This window comes from Colobus angolensis, unplaced genomic scaffold (genome assembly GCF_000951035.1).
Source record: "Colobus angolensis palliatus isolate OR3802 unplaced genomic scaffold, Cang.pa_1.0 Scaffold297, whole genome shotgun sequence".
NCBI lineage: Eukaryota > Metazoa > Chordata > Mammalia > Primates > Cercopithecidae > Colobus > Colobus angolensis.
In genome coordinates this window covers 3,241,914-3,260,584 of record NW_012116232.1, presented here as the reverse complement: position 1 = coordinate 3,260,584, position 18,671 = coordinate 3,241,914, and positions in this window count along the sequence as shown.

Sequence of the window (18,671 nt, the reverse complement as noted above, 5' to 3'; positions counted from 1 at the left end):
TCAGATGCATAGTTAGTAAATATTTTCTCCCATTCTGTAAGTAATCTGTTTATTCTGTTGATTATTTCTTTTGCCGTGTAGAAGCTTTTTGATTTACTTAGGTGCCAATTTTTTTATACTTGGTCCCTACATTTTTGTAGCCCATTTCTTTCCTGGATCCTGCCACATACCAAGGTTAGAGGGACTATGGTGAACATCCATTGTTTTTGCTATGCAGCACCTTCTGATAACAACTTTTCAATTTTTTCAGTCCATTTTGTTTATCTTAGAGTTCTCTCCATCTGTCATTCTGCATGACTTAGACCTGGAAATTTGGAGCATTTTATTTGCCTGGCCACTGTGATGGTGAAGAAACAGACACATAAGGAAAACTGAGTTTGGGAGATGAAAGTGGATTTTGCTGTAATTTCTGGAAAAGATATTCCTGCTCCTTCCTGTAAGGCCTGAGATTGTGTACGAATGGGAGCTCATACTGTCATCTTGTTACCACTTGGAACCCAAAAGATAAAAGCAAACCAAGAAATGACAGAAGATAAAATGAGTTCTAATAAGGTTGAATTCTGAACCCAAATCAACATTGAAATTTTAGTTATGAGACCCAATAAATTTATTTTTTGCTTAAGCAAAATTTGATGGGGATTTTGTCATTTACAGGGTTAAAAGTCTTGGCTAAAACAGAGAAAGGTACTCTTTTAATGTTAAAGTGTACAGGGCATGTGCCAACAAATGCATCTGCTTTTGGTTATGTAACAGAAAAAAAAAAAATCTATGCATGTGGATATAGAACCATAAACTGTAATAAGAATGTTGGATCTCACAACAGATTTTTAGCTAGCAAGAAGATCTTCTTCTTTAGCAAGAAGATCTATATTTCTATATTTGATATTAGACCAATTGGAATTTTTGCCAATAGATAACGTAAAGTCTAAAGCCAGAACCAGGAATGCTAAGGCAGTATAACGAGATATCTTTACGCTTATTCACATATCGACCCAGAGAAGAATTTATGCCACTTCAGAATTTGGCCATAACTATGGCATGTTCAGCAGACAGTGAGGGGTGCATATTTACATAGAAAACGGTGAGGAAACTAGAAACTCCTGTGAGAGGATCTAGGTACTCTCAAGCATGAATCTAGATGGAATATTTTCTATCCCAACTTGTGCCAGGAAAAAGCGCTCTTTGGTGGGAAGTACTCAAGGAAGCAGGTAGGAGGCTTTGAAGGAAATCAATGTAGCTCGGAGAAGAAATGATTGAAAAAGAGAGCATTGTGGAAAGAGGAGTATATTCAAAGGAAGAAATGACCAATTTGTAAAGCAAAGCAGTAAATGACAACTTCTCACAGACAACTGACCTAAAAGCAGCTAGCTGGGTGCACAGGGAAACTAGAAACTCCCTGCCGTGTAGCATGCAGTTATTCGTGTGAGTTCTTTTTCATCTACTATTGAGAGTGGGGGTGGTAAAGACTGAAGAGCAAGAGATGGTGGCAGTTTTTGGCCTACTTTTCTACCCTTTTCCTGGGGCATTAACCATATGACAACAGAAGGATAAAAAAACACTTTATCGGCCGGGTGCGGTGGCTCAAGCCTGTAATCCCAGCACTTTGGGAGGCTGAGACGGGCGGATCACGAGGTCAGGAGATCGAGACCATCCTGGCTAACACGGTGAAACCCCGTCTCTACTAAAAACTACAAAAAACTAGCCGGGTGAGGTGGCGGCGCCTGTAGTCCCAGCTACTCGGGAGGCGGAGCTTGCAGTGAGCTGAGATCCGGCCACTGCACTCCAGCCTGGGTGACAGAGCGAGACTCCGTCTCAGAAAAAAAAAAAAAAAAAAACACTTTATCATACCTTAGAAGCAACATGGAAGTAGGTATTTTCTGAGCAACAAGAAAACTCAGAGTGTCTACTGTTTACTCTGAGTTCAGACCATGGTGAAAGCCATTTCCAACTGTTACGTCTCCAAACAGCAATGGAAATAGAGGGACCCAAGTGACCGAATTTCAGAGCAGAGTGCTGAGTGTCAGAAGAGGTGACACCCTCAATGGTACAGAAAATAATTTAAGTGGGCTGAGAGTTAATAGGGGAAAGACAAGAAGAGTCCAACAAAGAAGGGGATTTTGTTTAATGGGGAGTAATAGCCAAGTAGGTTTTGAAGGTTAAATGAGAGAATTTTGTCATAAGTTCTCTGGAGCAAATGGGCCTAGTAGGGATGGAGGTGTGCAACTGTCTTACGGTGTAGAAAATTACGCCCAAGTCTCAAACACTCTATGAATTCTGCAGAGAGAGTACTTTGTCATTTGAACCTGAAAGAAAGGATTTCTTTTTCTCTTTCCCACTCCAAGAATCCTTAAGATTCATTTTCAATTGTTGGCTATCTTTATCTAATGAATAATGTATTATTCTTTCTTCTGGGTGATTTTAATAAATGATTATCTTCATTTTCTGTTGCTTATGACAAAATACCTGAAACTGGCTAACTAATGAAGAAATTTCTTAAAGTTGTGAAGGTTGTTCAGCCAATGGCCAAAAGTCAAGAGGCCATGTATGGTGAGGGCCTTCTTGCTGATGAGGACATTCTGCTGAGTCTCAACTCAGTGCAGGACATTACATGAAGAAGGGGGTGAGTATGCTAGATCAGGTATTTTCTCCTTATTTTACAAAGCCACCAGTCCCACTCCAATGATAATCCATTAAACCTTAGTCCATTAAACCATGAATGAATTAATCCATTCATGAAAGTAGAACCTTCATTACCCAATCATCTCTTAAAAGCCCCCCTATTAAAACTGCCACATTGGGGATGCCACATGTTATTCAAAGGGTAAAAATATTCAAACTATGGAAATGATTCTATTGGCCTGTATATGTACTATTTAGCTTCAATGGTCAGATTCTAGAAGCTAGAAATGTTTTCTAGATGACTTATATTGTACATATTATAGGACCGCGACACATGTAGGCAGATCTTTAATAAATGCTCGTTTATTTATTTATTTATTTATTTATTTGCTGTCAGATAAGCATTCTCTTTTTTATTATTATTTCAGTAGTTTTAGGGGAACAGTTGGTGTTTGGCTACATGGCTAAGTTCTTTAGTGGTGATTTCTGAGATTTTGATGCACCCATCACCAAGGCAGTGTACACTGTATTCAATAGGTAGTTCTTTATCCCTCAGTCCCTTCCCACCCTTCTGTACAAGTCCCCAAAATCCATTGTACTATTCTTATACCTTTGCATCTTTACACCTTAGCTCCCACTTATAAGTGAAAACATACGATGTTTGGTTTTCCATTCCTAAGTTATTTGACTTAGAATCATGGCCTCTAACTTCATCCAGGTTGCTGTGGATACCATTATTTCATTCCTTTTTATGGTTGAGTAGTATTCCATGGTATAAATATATCACATTTTCTTTATCCATTTGTTGATTGATGGGCATTTGGGCTAGTTCCATATTTTCACAATTGTGAATTGTGCTGCTATTAACATGCATGTGCAAGTGTCTTTTTCATATAACGACTTCTTTTCCCCTGGGTGGATAGATATTTGTAGTGGTAGTAGTGGAATTGCTGGATCAAATCGTAGTTCTACTTTAAGTTCTTTGTGAAATCTCCATGCTGTTTTCCATAGTGAATGTACTAGTTTACATCCCCACCAGCAGCATCAAAGTGTTCCCTTTTCACCACACCCACACCAACATCTATTTTTTTTTTATTTTTTGATTAAGGCCATTTTTACACAACTAAGGTGGTATAGAATTGTAGTTTTGACTTGCATTTCCCCATTAGTGATGTTGAGCATTTTTTCATATGTTTGATGGCCATTTATATATCTTCTTGTGAGAATTGTCTATCCATATCCATAGCCTGCTTTTTGATGGGATTGTTTGTTTTCTCGTGCTGATTTGAGTCCCTTACAGATTCTGAATATTAGTCCTTTGTTGTATGCATAGTTTGTGAATATTTTGTCACATTCTGTGGGTTGTCTGTTTACTCTGCTGATTGTTTCTTTTGCTCTGCAGAAGCTTTTTAGTTGTTTTAGTTCTTTATAGATTCTGAATATTAGTCCTTTGTTGTATGCATAGTTTGTGAATATTTTGTCACACTCTGTGGGTTGTCTGTTTACTCTGCTGATTATTTCTTCTGTTGTGCAAAAGATTTTTAGTTTATGTACTATCTATTTATCTTTGTTTTTGCTACATTTTCCTTTTGGTTTTAGGTCAAAAACTGTTTGCCTAAGTCAATGCCTAGAAGAGTATGTCCAATGTTGTCTTCTGGAATTTTTATGTTTTCAGGTCTTAGATTTAAGTCTTTGATCCATCCTTAGTTGATTTTTGTAATCCATCTTGAGTTGATTTTTTGTAATCACTTATTGAGATTATAATTCTTGTTTTTAGTTATGTTATGTGGTGTATCACATTTATTGACTTGCATATGTTAAACCATCCATGCATGTCTCTTATAGAACCCACCTGATCCAATGTAGGTTATCTTTTTTAGTTGCCTTTGGATTTGGTTTGCTAGTATTTTGTTGAAGACTTTTGCATCTGTGTTCATTATGAATATTGGTCTGTAGTTTTCTTTTTTTTTTTTTTTTGTTATGTCCTTTCCTAGATTTGGTATTAGGGTGACACTGGCTTCATAGAATGATTTGGGGAGAATTACCTCTTTACCTTTTGGAATAGTTTCAGTAGGATTGATACCAATTCTTCTTTGAATTTTTGACAGAATTCAGCTGTGAATCAGTCTGGTCCTGGACTTCATTTTGTTGGCAACTTTTTAATTATCATTTTAATCTCACTGCTTGTTATGGGTCTGTTAGAGTTTGAATTTCTTCCTAGTTTAATCTAGGAGGGTATCTTTCCAGGAATTTATCCATCTCCTCCAGATTTTCTAGTGTGTGTGTGTAAGGGTGTTCACAATAGCCTTAAATGATCATTTGTGTTTCTGTGGTATCAGTTGTAATAGCTCCTATCTTGTTTCTAATCAAGTTTATTTGGATCTTCTTTTTTTGGTTAATCTCACTAATGGTCTATTAATTTTGTTTATCTTTTCAAAGAATTAGCTTTTGGTTGCATTTATCTTTTTTTCTTTTTTTTTCGGTTGTTTTTTCAATTTCATTTAGTTCTGCTCTGATCTTGGTTATATCTTTTTTTCTGCAGGTTTGGGTTTGGTTTGTTCTTGTTTCTCTAGTTCCTTGAAATGTAACCTTAGATTGTGCCCTTTCAGACTTTTTGATGTAGGCATTTAATGCTATGAACTTTCCTCTTAGCACTGTTTTTGCTATATCCCAGAGGTTTTGATAGGTTGTGTCACTATTATCATTCAGTTCAAATATTTTTAAAATTTTCATCTTGATTTTATTGTTGACCCAATGATCATTCAGATGCAGATTTAATTTTCATATATTTGCATGGTTTTGAGGGTTCCTTTTGGAGTTGATTTCCAATTTTATTCCACTGTGGTCTGAAAGAGTACTTGATGACATCTCAGTTTTCTTAAATTTATTGAGATTTGTTTGTATCTTATTATGTGGTCTACATTAAAGAATGTTCCATGTGCTGATAAGTAGAATATATATTATGCAGTTGTTGGGTAGAATGTTCTGTAAATACCTGTTAAGTGCATTTGTTCTAGAGTAAAGTAAAAAAAAAAAAGATAAAGTCTTTTTTTTTTTAAACTTTCTGTCCTGATGACTTGTATAGTGTTGTTGGTGAACTATTGAAGTCCCCCACTATTACTGTGTTGCTGTCTATCTCATTTCTTATGTCTAGCAGTAATTGCTTTATAAATTTGGGAGCTCTAGTATTAGGTTAACATATATTTAGAATTGTGATATTTTCCTGTTGGACTAGTCCTTTTATCATTCTGTAATGTCTCCCTTTCTATTTTTTAACTGTAGTTGCTTTAAAATATGCTTTGTCTGATAGAAAAATAGCTAAGCTTGCTCTCTTTTGAAAGGGCATAAAAGTGTGTGCCCGCCCTATTGATAAACCTTTGTTCTGCTCTCACAATCATTTTGTCTCTATCTCCGCACATTCTAAAGATTTTGTAAGTTCCTGTTTTTCTTTCTGTGGCACGGCAAGGTCACAAGACGCGTTTAAGTAAGATGCGCTCATGTTGCAAAACCTGTTGTGAAACCTGTCGCCATATGATTAACTGCCTTTGTTCTGCTTCTGTAAAACTGCTTTCCCTCCTCCGGGTTTGCGAAAACAAGCCCTGCCCTTGCCCTGCAAGCCCCTGATAGACGTCATCAGGATTTCAAAATTAACTGAAATACTAGAAATGGCAGGAACCGATCATAATCAGCCAAATCGCCTTGTTCAAATGTCAGCCAATCATACATCTGATTTGTATAATGACTCTGTGCCTGTTTACCCTAGACTATGTAACACTGTCTTGAGCCCAGTTGGGGAGCCCTCCCGCCCCGCTCGTTTCACGGGTGCGTGAGGGTTCCAGGTTCGAACCTGTAATAAAGATCCTTGCTGCTTGGCTTTGACTCCGGACTCTGGTGGTCTTCTCAGGGGAATAAACGGTCTGGGCATAACACTTTCAGTGTCCATTTGCATGGAATGTCTTTTTTCACCTTAATCTTAATCTTTTTATGAGTCCTTATGTGTTAAGTGAGTCTCTTGAAGGCAGTGGATACTTGGTTGCTGAATTCTTATCCACTCTGTCATTCTGTATCTTTTAAGTGAAGCATTAACGCCATTTACATTTCATGTTAGTATTGAGATGTGAGGTACTATTCTATTTATCATGCTAGTTGTTGCCTGAATAAATTGTTGTTATTTTTGTAGCTTTTTCATCCTGTTACTGTTTAATAGTCCCTGTGAGATTTATGCTTTAAGGAGGTTCTATTTCGGTGTATTTCAAGGTTTTGTTTCAAGATTTAGAACTCCTTTTAGCAGTTTTTGTAGTGTTAGCTTGGTAGTGGCAAATTCTCTCAGCATGTGTTTTTCTAAAAAATACCTTATGTTTCCTTCATTTATGAAACTTAGTTTCACTGGATACAAAATTCTTGGCTGATAGTTATTTTGTTTAAGGAGGCTAAAGATAGAATCTCAATCCCTTCTAGCTTGCAGGGCTTCTGCTGAGAAATCTTTTGTTAATCTGATAAGTTTTCCTTTGTAGGTTACCTGATGCTTTCGCTTCACAGCTTTTAAGATTCTTTCCTTCATCTTGATTTTAGACAACCTGATGACTGTGTGCCTAGATGATGATCTTGTGATGAATTTCCTGGGTGTTCTTTGAGCTTCTTGTATTTGAATGTCTAGATCTCTAGCAAGGCCAGGGAAGTTTTACTCTGTCATTCCCTCAAATAAGATTTTCAAACTTACAGATTTCTATTTTTAATCAGGAACACCAATTATTCTTATGTTTGGTCGTTTAACATAATCCCAAACTTGTTGATGTCTTTGTTCATTTTTTAAATTCTTTTTCTTGCTATTTTTTCAAATTGGGTTAATTTGAAAGCCTTGTTTTCAAGCTCTGGAGTTCATTCTTCTACTCATTCGATTCTATTTTTGAAACTTTCAAGTATATTTCGCATATCCCTAAGTTTGTCTTTAATTTCCAGAAGTTGCAATTGTTTTTTATTTGTAATATCTATTTATCTGGGGATTTTTTTCATCCATATCCTCTATTATTTTTAAATTTTTTTAAAGTTGGTTTTCACCTTTCTCTGGTGCCTCCTTGAGTAGCTTAATAATTGACCTTCTGAATTCTTTTTCTGGCAATACAGAGATTGCTTCTTGGTGTGGATCTGTTGCTGGTGAGCTAGTGTGATCTTTTGGGGGGTGTTACAGAACCTTGTTTTGTCGTATTACCAAAAATGTCTTCCTGGTTTCTTCTCATTTGGATAGACTACGTCAGAGAAAAGATCTGTGGCTCAACAGATGGTGTTCAGAATTTTTTGCCCCATGGGCTGCTCCCTTGATGTGGTGCTCTCCCCATTCTTGCAGGGATGGAGCTTCCTGAGAGCTGGATTGCAGTGATTATTATTGCTCTTCTGAGTCTAGCCACCCAGTGGAGCTACAGGGCTCTAGGCTGGTACTGGGGAATGTCTGCAAAGTGCCCTGTGATGTGATCCATCTTAAGGTCTGTCAGCCATGAATGCCAGCACCTGCTCCACTGGAGGTACCAGGAAGTGAAGTGGACCCTGTGAGAGTCCTTGATTGTACTTTTGTTTAATGCACTGATTTTCTCGAATGCTGGTTATGCTGGCAGTGAAGTTATCATGTGGACACACTCAGGACATCTGGTTAGCCTCGATATTACAGACGGTGAAATTAGCTGTTGCTTTCTCCTTTCTCGGAGCATGGGTGTTCTGTTATGAGTTGCTGTAATGGCTTAAGTTGGTTGACCTCCAGCCACTAGATGGTACTTTCAAGAAAGCATCAGTTGTGGTAGTGTAGGGGGAATACAGGCTTGCCCTAAGTTTGCCTGGATAAGCATTCAGGTTTCTCGGCAATGGGCAGGGCCATAGAACTCCTAGAAGCCTCTCTGCTAAGAAAACAAGCAGGGCTTTCAGGCCTTGATCCTCCCTGCCTGCTGCAGCTTCTGTGCTCATACCTACATTTCCCATTCGCCCACCCAGATTCTGCCCAAGAAAATTCATGCTTGATTGGAATTATTACAAAATTTAGCTGGAAATCTCCTCCCTGTGGCCCTTCCCTAATTCCACTGACTGCCCTCCCCAAGGACCACTGTGAGATAAAGTCAGAAATGGTTTTCCCTGGCTTCCCTGGGGACAAGGAGTGCCTGCAGCACTCTTCCCACTGCTTTTCCTACTTTTCTATTTCACTCAGCTCTCTAAATTTGTTTCAGCTCTAGATATGATTAAATCTTTCTCACATGATCTGGATTTTCAGTTTCCCCAGTGAGGATGTGTGTTCAGAGGTGGACTTTGGTGCTCACAGATTGTTGGCTGTCCCACAGTTTTCAGTGGCAAGACTTAGTGTTAATTTTTATACAAGTTTATGCACAAGGTACATTTTTGTTTTAACTTCAGGAAAATAATGTTGCTCAGTCTCTAAAAATAGAACCAATGAATAAAAATGAGTCAGATAAGGGCTGGGCATGGTGGCTCATGCCTGTAATCCCAGCAGTTTGGGAGGCCAGTGAGAGCAGATCACGCAAGACCAGGAGTTTAAGACCAACCTGGCCAACATGGTGAAACCCCATCTCTACTAAAAATACAAAATTTAGCTGTGCGTGCTGGCACATGCCTGTTATCCTAGCCATTTGGGAGGCTGAGACACAAGAATCACTTGAACCTGGGAGGCAGAGGCTGCAGCGAGCTGCGATCGCACCACTGCACTCCAGTGTGGGCAACAGAGCAAAACTCTATCTCAAAAAGGAAAAGAAAAATTAGTCAGATAAAGGTATAATAAAATATGATTTTCTTTTTATTTCATCTAATGAAAAATTTATTATCAGATATATTCTAGTATAAATCATGTCTGCTTAGGATTTGGGTGATTTTCAAGCTAGAGTGTGTTTCACACGTCCGTGTGAAGAGATCCCAAACAGGCTTTATGTGAGCAACATGGTGTTTATTTTACCTGGGTGCAGGCAGGCTGCATCCAAAAAAGGAGTCAGCAAAGGGTAGTGAGATTATCATTAGTTCTTATAGGTTTGGGGATAGGCGGTGGAGTTTTGGGGGCAGGGGGTGGATCTTGCAAAGTACCTTCTCAAGGGTGGGGAGAATTACAAAGAACCTTCTTAAGGGTGGGGGAGATTATAAAGAACCTTCATAAGGGTGGGGAGATTACAAAGTACATTCATCAGTTAGGGTGGGGCAGAAACAAATCACAATGGTGGAATGTAATCAGTTAAGGCTGTTTTCACTTTTGTGGATCTTCAGTTGCTTCAGGCCATCTAGATGTATACGTGCAGGTCACTGGGGATATGATGGCTTAGCTTGGACTCAGAGGCCTGACAGAGTGCAGTAGTGCAGTCTCAGCTCACTGTAATCTCTGCCTCCCGAGTTCAAGTGATTCTGCTGCCTCAGCCTCCTGAGTAGCTGGGATTACAGGTGTTCACCACCATGCCTGGCTAATTTTTGTATTTTTAGTAGAGATGGGGTTTTGCCATATTGGCTAGGCTGGTCTCAAACTCCTGACCTCAAGTGATCTGCCTACCTCAGCCCTGCAAAGTGCTGGGATTACAGACATGAGCCACCACACCCGGCAGGATTTGGGTGATTTAATGAGTCAAGCTGTCATAAATTAAGTTTTATTTTTATTTCTTCTTCTTTTTTTTTATTTTCTTTTTTTTTTTTGAGACGGAGTCTCGCTCTGTCGCCCAGGCTGGAGTGCAGTGGCCGGATCTCAGCTCACTGCAAGCTCCGCCTCCCGGGTTCATGCCATTCTCCTGCCTCAGCCTCCCGAGTAGCTGGGACTACAGGCGCCCGCCACCTCGCCCAGCTAGTTTTTTGTATTTTTTAGTAGAGACGAGGTTTCTACTAAACCCGGATGGTTAGCCCGGATGGTCTTGATCTCCTGACCTCGTGATCCGCCCGTCTCGTCCTCCCAAAGTGCTGGGATTACAGGCTTGAGCCACCGCACCCGGTCTTATTTTTATTTCTGTTGTATTATTTAATAAAACAACAAGATACAGAATTTTGTATCATCATATTCTAGGCAGCAACTTGTTTTTTAGGATTCACTGAACTGTACTAAATAATTTAGACTTTGATTCTTTCATAAAAAATTATAGTATTTATATTTGTTTTGTGTTTTATAGTCTACAAAGGCACTTATATATGCTAAGTAATAAGCTTACCACTAATGAGTTTTTATTCCAAGATTATTAAATCTTTGGTGAAATGAGACAAAAAAGAAACTAGGCTATATTTGATCAGCCTATGGGATAAGGCTGTTCCTATTCTTTATATGGTACTGTTTAAAACCAAATAACATTGAGTCTGAGAAACAAACTGATGTTTTACCATTATGTTATGTTGTTTCGTTGGGGCCATGAAAATAGCTTATAACACTGTGAATAGGGATGAGTTTTCTCCTAAAAGAACATGCTCACTTTGACTCAGGCTCCTTAAAGAAGTCAAGACTCATGGTTCAAGCCTTAGTTTGGGTGAGAAACAAACTTCTTTTTTTATTTAGAGTCAAAAAGAGATTTAGTCTGATTCCAATGTGTGCATATCCTGGAGAATTTCAATGTGGGGGTTCAGACACTTCCAACCACATGAAGGATAGTGGGCAATGAAGCCAGATAGAGTTCTAGTATGAGGCGGGGCATGGTAGCTCACGTCTGTAATTCCAGCACTTTGGGAGGCCATGGCTGGAGGATTGCTTGAGCCCAGGCGTTTGAGACCAGCCTGGGCAATATAGTGAGACCCCATCTCTACAGAAATTTTACAAATTAGAAGTATGCGGTGGCACATACCTGTAGTCCCAGCCAGCTGTTGCTCAGGAGGCTGAGGTGCTTGCTTGGACTCAGGAGTTTAAGGTTAAAGTGAACCATAGTCATGCTACTGAGTTCCAGTCTGGTCAGCAGAGCAAGACCCTATCTCAAAAACATAAATGTGAAAAAATGGGTTATAGTATGAGATGGGGTTCACACATTGACGAAAATCAATTTCTATGTTATCTTTCCCTGGATCCTTTGGTTCCCTGGTCCTTCTGGAATGTACTCTTAAAAGCTATGATCTGGCTGGAGTTGTGCTTTATAGAATTAGCCTCTCCAAATCAGACATTCCATGCATCTGATACAGTAACAGTGGTCTTAATAATAGAGCAGAAGCCTTTCTGTGTGGTCAGAATGGGAATTGCAACCACCAATCCAGCAGGGGAACCCTGTACCCTAAAACTGAAGATTTCAAGATTGTCCATAAAACAGTCCACCATAGGGTGGCATGACAGGAACAGAGCAGAAGAACTTTAGGAACTTGACCTTGAGTACATAAGAGACTGCTACCTGAAAAACTCCTCTGAGATGATGGAAACTTGGAGGAAGATGGATTGCCAACAATTAGAATAGTCAGAGCTCAATTGATTACAATCTGAGTATTTAGAAATTTTTGTAACCATAGGCTAACGAGGACTGGGAAATTAATGTTAATTTTTTTTTTCAGTCAAATCCTATTGGTTTCCAAATGACATTGAGGTTATATCCTTTACACCTCAAAAAGTAGCCAAATCTCTCTACTTCTTGCTACCTTCATCGCCATTATCTTAGTTTAGTGCATTATTATCTGTTGGCTACATTATCACAACAGTCACCTAAATGGAATCCTTACCCATCTTATGTGATGCAGCCAACTGATCTCTACCATGTGTGAATCTAATTGTGCTAAAGTCTTTTTAAAATTCCTCACTACTGGCTCCACATTACACAGGTTATGATGCATAAATCCCTTACTGATCTACTTGCATTTACATATTCACATCTCTGAGGACTTCACTTTTACCTCCATTAGCACATCAAACTGTATTACTTGTAGTACCATTAATGCTCAATGCTCTTTCTTGGTTCCAAAATTTTTGCCAATGTTATATCTTCTACCCAGTATGCTCCACCCACCATCCATTTCCATCATTTTTTTTTTCTATTTTAGTTGTATCTTTCTCCCAAGAGAACATCTCTCTGAGAAGTTATGTCTGATTCTTTCCAATTACTATGTATACTAAAATGGGTTATGTCCACAGCTTCCCACCCAGCAGTACTTATACATATTGGAATACTCTACTATTTCTTAAGAAAAAAGATTATGTCTTGTTTACTGCTGTATGCCTGGCTTCTAACACTATACCAGACACATACCATACCAGCTCAAAAAAAAAAGTTGAATACATTATAATGTTCTCATAAGTTTCATAATCACCTTGTAAGTTAGATGCAATTATTATCTCACTTTATATCTGAGTACAGGAATACCTTGGAGATATCTTGAGTTCTCCTCCAGTAAAGCAAATAGCTTCAGTAAAGCAAATAGCAATAAAGTGAGTCACATAAAATTTTGTTTCTCAGCACATAAAAAGTTATGTTTACCATATGCTGTAGTCCATTATGTATGCAATAGCATTATATCATTAATAACACTGTATATACCCTAATTAAAAAATATATTTTGCTAAAAATTCTAATGATTATATGAGCCTTCAGTAAATTTTAATATTTATGCTTATAGAGGATCTTTTCTTGATATTGATGGATGCTAACTAATTAGGGTTGTGGCTTCTGAAAGTTGCATTGGGTGTGGCAACTTTTAAACAGAAGACCACGGTGAAATTTGCTGCATTGATTGACTATTCCTTTCAAGAAAGACTTCTCTGTAGTATAGGATACTGTCAGATAGCATTTTACCCACAGTAGAACTTTTTTCAAATTGAAATAAATTCTCTCAAACCCTGCTGCTCCTTTATCAACTAAGTTTATGTAATATACTAAATCCTTTGTTGTCATTTCAACCATGTTTACTGTATCTTCACCAAGAGTAGATCCCATCTGAAGAAACCACATTCTTTGTTTATTCATAAGAAACAAGCCCTCATCTATTCGAGTCAGATCATGAGATTGCAGCAACTTAGTCATAACTTCGGGCTCCACTTTTAATTCTAACAAATGCTCTTAATGGCATCTGGATTGGCGAATTTTTTTCTAGAAGTTTTGCAATTTACTTGGCCCAGATCGGCCAGAAGGATTACTATTTATAGCAGCTAAAGACTTAAAAATATATTTTATATAAGTAAATATATTATTTTATATAAAATAAAACTCAAAAGTCAAAATTACTTTTTGATCTATGGACTTCCGAATAAATGCTATGCTAGCAGACATGAAAACATTTATCTTCTTGTACATCTTTATCAGAGCTCTTGGGTGACCAGACGCATTATAAATGAGTACTACTATTTTGAAAGGCATCTTTTTTTCTCAGCAGTAGTTCTCAACAGTGGGCTTACAATATTCAGTAAACCATGTTGTAAATAGATGTGCTTCCGTCCAGGCTTTGTTATTCCATTTATAGAGCACAGAGAGAGTAGATTTAGCATAATTCTTTAGGGACCTAGGATTTTTGAAATGGTAAATGAGCATTGGCTTTCAACTTAAAGTCACCAGCTGCATTAGCCCCTACCAAAAGAGTTACTTGTTCTTTAAAGCACTAGAGCCAGACATCGTCTTTTCCTCTCTAGTTATGAAAGTCCTAGATAACATCTTCTTCCAATGTAAGACTGTTTCATCTACACTGGAATTCTTTTCTTCAGTTTAGCCATCTTCACCAATTATCTTACTTAGATCTTCTGGATAACTTGCTGCAGCTTCTACATCACCTGCCGCTTCACTTTGCACTTTTATACTGTGGAGACAGCTTTCCTTCCTTAAATCTTATGAGCCAACTTCTGGTAGCTTCAGATCTTCCTTCTGAAGCTTCCTCACCTCTTTCAGCCTTCACAGAATTGAAAAGAGTTAGGGCCTTGCTCTATATTAGGCTTTGGCTTAAGGTGATGTTGTATCTGGTTTGCTATTCTATACAGATCAGTAAAACTCTCCATATCAGGAATAAGCCTGTTTTGCTTTCATATTATTTGTGTGTTCACTGGAGTAGTGGTCTTAATTTCTTTCAAGAATGTTTCCTTTGCATTCACAACTTGGGTAACTGGCACAAGAGTCCCCGCTTTCAGTCTTTTTCACAATTTGACGTGTCTTTCTCACTAAGCTTAATCATTTCTACTTTTTGATTTAAAGTGGAAGACATGCAACTCTCTTACCTAAACATTTAGAGGTCATTGTAGGGTAATTAATTGACCTATTTTAATATTGTATGTCTTTTGGAATATGGAGGCCTAAAGAGAAGGAAAGAGAAGGGGAAAAAAATAGCCAGTGGTTCAGTCAGAACACAAACATTTATCCATTAAGTTTGTCATCTTTTTTGTTTGTTTGTTTCGTTTCTGTTTTGTTTTTGAGACGGAATCTCGTTCTGTTGCCCAGGCTGGAGCGCAGTGGCATGATCTCGGCTTACCACAACCTCCACCTCCCGGGTTCAAGCGATTCTTCTGCCTCAGCCTCCAGAGTAGCTGGGACTACAGGTATGTGCCACCACACCTGACTAATTTTTGTATTTTTAGTAGAGATGGGTTTTCACCATGTTATCCAGGCTGGTCTCGAAATCCCGACCTCAGGTGATCCACTCACATTGGCCTCCCAAAGTACTGAGATTATAGGCATGAACCACCATGCCCAGACAAGTTTGTCATACTATATGGCCATGGTTCATAATATCCCCCAAACAATTACAATAATAACATTAAAGATGATGGACTGCAAATCACCATAACAGATATAATAATAATGAAAATACTTGAAATATCGCAAGAATTACCAAAATGTGACACAGAGAAACAAAGTGAGCACATTCTAATGGAAAAATTGAGTCAATAGATTTGCTCAATGCTGTGTTGCCACAAACTATTATTTTGTAACAAACCCAGTTATCTTCAAAGTGAAATAAAGATAAGTGCAATAAAATTAGGTGTGCCTGGATAAGACATATTAAGTTTCTGTTCCAATGCAGAAAAGACAGTCAATGACCAAGCCAGGATTCAAAATTCAAAATTCAAATATGATATTGCACTGCCATATAGTATTCATGTATGGTAGAGTATAGCATTTCTCTGTTATTTTGTGGCCGGGCACGGTGGCTCACACCTGTAATCCCAGCATTTTCAAAGGCCAAGGAGGGCAGATCACAAGGTCAAGAGATTGAGACCATCCTGGCCAACATGGTGAAACCCCATCTCTACAAAAAAAAAAAAAAAAATTAGCTGGGCATGGTGGCAACCCGCCTGTAGTTCCAGCTACTCGGGAGGTTGAGGCAGGAGAATCACTTGAATCCTGGAGGCAGAGATTGCAGTGAGCCAAGATCGTGCCACTGCACTACACTGAACTCCAGTCTGGCGACAGAGTGAGACTGCATCTGAAAAAAAAAAAAAAAGTTACTTTGCTAGAGGGCTATAATCTAAATGTGAAAAGTCAGTAGTACAGAGACGCTATTACAGAAGAAAGAGTATGCATTTAAATAGGGGATATCTGTCTGAGTGTTTCTCATATGTCAGTGTACATCAAAATTACCTAGAAGACTTGTTAATACACAGATTGCCAAAAGACAGAAAAGGATATTAAAGTGAACTTATTCAAATCTGTAATTCTTTAGCTCTACTATGAAAAGCCTTCCAAATATATCCTTTTCAAAAACCTTTTTAAAAATCTTTAAGTTATTCCCATATCTTCCTTTATACAGTACACTAGAAATAAGGAAATTCTGAAGCAACCAGATACTCAAAAAATTGGTCCAAACAATGCTCAAACCTATTACTGGCAGGAACTCATCTAGCTACTGCCAAATTTATTCTGGCAGTCCAAAGAGTCTGGGAGTGTGGGAACCACAAACATGACCACAGTGGCCACATGCCAGGCTTTGCTTTATTCACTGGACATCTTGAATACTAAATATCCAGAAACCTTGGATGGATGGCAATGCTCCTCCCACATCTAGGCATGGATGAGACCTAAATTTGGGAGAAACCCGGAGCTGGAGAGCACGGTACTAATCACAGATGCCTAAAAAATGAGATTTGCCAAAGGAATGAATGGACAACACTTTACCACACCAGATATCTCAATTTAGGACAGTTCCCTTTTGCTTCATTTCTTAATTTAAAAATTCTTATTCCAAATGTGTGTTTGTTTTGCTGGTTTTGTTGTCTTCCATGCATCTGTTCATTTATTTAAGTAAAATCATCTAATTTTTGCTTCTGTTTCCTCTAGTTATAATGTCACATCTGCTTACCATATTTATTTTTAATTGGTTTTTGATAAATGGCAACTTTATGCCTAACCCTTTAGCTTACAGCTTAGAGTTTGTTTGCATAATCAAAATTTTAGTTTGCATAAGACAAAATTTTGCCCTTCTGCTTTGTCAAAGATTCTAGGACAGCCAGAAAGTTAGGTTCTTAAAAATGTCATTTTTATTTTGGCTTGCATCCCCAACAAATATATTCATATTGTTTATCTACTACCTAACCTTGTTTAGACCTTCAATATGTATATTTCAAGTGGTGATGTTAGTGTGTGAGACTACTATCTATAACCCGACATGCAAGATAGTGATCTCAGTGATTTAGAAGAAAATTCTATTAAAAGATAATAGAAGAAAGCAACAAATACTGTCTATTTTGAATCAGGCAAATCACAGCTATCAGAGTGTGCTCATACCAAATATTTTAGTAGTCTCTGAAGAATCCTTTCCTAATGAGCATTAGAATCAACAATTCCCAGAAACTCAGCTACAGTCCCTTTCTGAGTGATCTTCTCATTGAACCATTTCAGTGAACCCCACTGGCATGATCCAACTTTCCCTCCACAAATGTCCTCCTCTGCTGGGAGCCCTATTTGGATGGATTCTCTTAGTGTCAGTCCTCCAGTGGCTTCATAGATTTTATCAAAGGAAGTCCCCTAGTTGTATTCTTGATTTAGCCTCTGATTATGATACTTTCAGAGAGATGTCATTAGAACAGTTACTTTCTTCTCTAAATTCTCTACATTTCAAATGCTCCAAGGAAAAGACAATGTATTGCAAGGGGTCTCTCTCTTTAGCCTGCATCAAAATCTCCTGGAAGATTTGTTAATACACAGATTGCTAAACCCAATTCCAGAGATTCTGACTTTGTAGATCTGGGTAGAGGCCTAAAAATTTGGATTTCTTACAAATGATATTGATGCCACTGAGTCAAGAGCTATAGTGTAAGAACCATTGGTAAAGTGGAGGGAGTACCAATTTCTGAAGCAGACAAAATTAAGTCTAAATTGTAACTGTATAACTTACTAGTTGTGTGATATTGAACAAAAGACCTAATATCTCAAACACTCAGTTTCCTCACTAATATATGTTAAAGATGACAATCACTACCACTTAGGGTCATTGTGGAGATTCAATAAAAGTAGAAACACACACACACACACACAATATTAGCTCAGTATCTGACAAAAGGAAGTAGTCTGTAAGTGTTTTCCTTTCTCTTTTTCTCCGGATAAAGAAGAATTCATCCTGAAGACAGTCCAATTGGTCTTTTGACAAAGAAACAGCTCCCGCTCCACCCCGGGCAACATTAAAGCCAATATCACTGACTCAACCCCAATATGGGTGTTCTTTCCTTTAATAGAGTGCTAGTAATCCTTTCCCAAAGAAATACTGCTTGTTTCTCTAAGATCTTTCAAAGGCCTCCAGATGCCTCCCAATTACTTTTATTAAGTTCTCCATGAAAATACCCAAACAACAAAGATTTGTAAATGATAAACCTTGATCACAAGCTGCAAACTCACTTGAAGGTAAGTTGTTTAAAAGATTCTAAACCCTACCCATCTTTGAAACAAGCCTTCCTAAAAAAGATTGCAAAATTAGCTTGGATGGAAGGAAACTCAGATCTGTTTATTCTCAGCAAAGGGTGACTGTAGGCATGTCTTTCTGCTATTTTTTTTTTTTCATTTTGTAAATTGAATCAAGTAAATATGTGTTAACCAACAGAACTGTGCCTTCTCCAAACTTTTCTTCAGATTTTCAAATTTCCATTCTCAATCTTAATTTGATTTTACATTGGGTGTTAGCATGTAATAATTGAACAACAGGAACAATAAGCAGTGAAACAAACG